At 46.4% G+C, this 1,942-nt stretch overlaps 1 non-coding gene across 1 annotated transcript; it reads right to left on the bottom strand.

Annotated features, from left to right (window-relative positions):
• Nucleotides 1-367: 367 nt before the first annotated feature.
• trnas-uga lies at nt 368-449 on the bottom strand. Its single transcript has one exon. It is a non-coding gene; the product is annotated as a tRNA-Ser (tRNA).
• Between the last annotated feature and the right edge of the window lie 1,493 nt (nt 450-1,942).

Raw genomic sequence — 1,942 nt, 5'->3', positions numbered from 1 at the left:
ACTGACCCACTTAAACCCTCACTTCCACCCCATCCCCGTAACCCAATAACCCCTTCTAATCTTTTTGGACTGTAAGGGCAATTTATCATGGCCAATCCACCTAACCTGCACGTCTTTGGACTGTGGGAGGAAACCAAAGCACCCGGAGGAAACCCACGCAGACACGGGGAGAACGTGCAGACTCCGCACAGACAGTGACCTAGCAGGGAATCGAACCTGGGACCCTGGCGCTGTGAAGCCACAGTGCTAGCCATTTGTGCTACTGTGCTGCCCACAAATAACTGACTGAACTCGATAAATGCTCAAACCGTTTACTGACAATCGCAATTCCGATTAATTTTCGAGTCAGCCACTTTCGAATCACAGTAGCTGCGAGCAGGGTTCGAACCTGCACGGGAAAACCCCACTGGACTTCAAATCCAATGCCTTAACCATTCAGCCATTACAGCTTAAGCCTACTTGTGACAATAAAGATTATTAAAAAACATTTCACTTTATAAGGCTTTTACTACAGCAAACAAACTAAAAGCAACAACAAATAAACATTACTTAGTAGGCAACTAATACATTGATCTACAGAAAAGGTACCACCCCTCCCCAATTAATCAATTAACAACCCAAATCAGTCATGTTTATACTTCACGTCACACTTCCCGTGGATGTGTAGCCTTCTGACAAAGTCCCAAATTCATCCTAACAATTCAAAAGGCTCCTTTTCCCTACCCCACCATCTAATGGCCATTTAAACATCCCTTCACTCAATCCTGCTAACTACAAACTAATTGACCTCCAACAGCAGGGTGATGCCCGAGTCTTTAAATCTATGTAGGTCCCATCTCCTTCAACAAAGAATCCATTCCCACCATCATTCTGCTTGGTGGCTAACCCCACATAGCCGTTTCCTCTGCTTGGCATAGCAGCAGCTGCTTTCAGATTCTCTCTTCAAGTCTCTCTGTCTGACTGAGACTGCGAGTAGGTGTTCAGCCAGGCTGTAGCTGTTCACCTTTTGTGCCAAGGTGTGAAAGGTAGCACTTGAATTTTGCCGAGTTTCAACCTGGCCTCAATCTCCATGGAATCTGAATCACATGGGCCTGTCTTTAGGCAGATTTCAGCATGATCATCATCCCCTATTCCAGGACATTCCGTTTGACCTTAAAATTAAAAGAAAACAGTTTTAAATATAACTGACATATAAAGTCTCACATTTGTAACAACTGTCCCATCAAACACTCCCATTGCAGGTATAACATGGGCCAGGTACTGATGTCAAACGTCCTCTGTGCTGTCCCATTAAATACTCCCAGGGCAGATACAGCACGGGCCTCATTTGGAATATTGTGTACAAATCTGGTTGCCACACTACCAGAAGGACGTGGATGCTTTGGAGAGGGTACAGAAGCAGTTTACTAAGATGTTGCCTGGTATGGAGGGCATTAGCTATGAGGAGAGGTTAGATAAACTCGGTCTGTTCTCACTGGAACGACGGAGATTGAGAGGTGACCTGATAGAGGTCTGCAAGATTATGAGTGGCGTGGACAGAGTGGGCAGTCAGGTGCTCTTTCCTAGGGTCGGAGAGTTAAGTACTAGGGGACATGTGGTGGACATATCCCTGATGGTGGGGATGTTTGAAGAGGCGATAGGGAAGGGGGTGCTGCCACAAACCTTGGGGCAGGCATCGATTTCACTGTTGCTAAAAAAAGATAAGGATCGACGGAATTTTGAATACTTTTGAATGTGGACGCAAAAGTATTGGTGAAGGTACTGGCGGGTAGGCTGGAGGAGTGCCTCCCGAAGGTGATAGGTGAGGATCAGACATGGTTCGTGAAAGGAAGGCAGCTCTTTTCGAACAATAGGAGGGTTTAGAACGTCGTTATGGCACCGGCGGAATGGAAGGAAGCAGAGGTGGTTGTGGCATTGGATGCTGAGAAGGCGTTTGACCAGG

The sequence above is a fragment of the Scyliorhinus canicula genome, chromosome 11 (assembly GCF_902713615.1).
Source record: "Scyliorhinus canicula chromosome 11, sScyCan1.1, whole genome shotgun sequence".
NCBI lineage: Eukaryota > Metazoa > Chordata > Chondrichthyes > Carcharhiniformes > Scyliorhinidae > Scyliorhinus > Scyliorhinus canicula.
The sequence above is the reverse complement of the archived record's forward strand: the minus strand, read 5'-3'. Positions and strand labels throughout refer to the sequence as shown.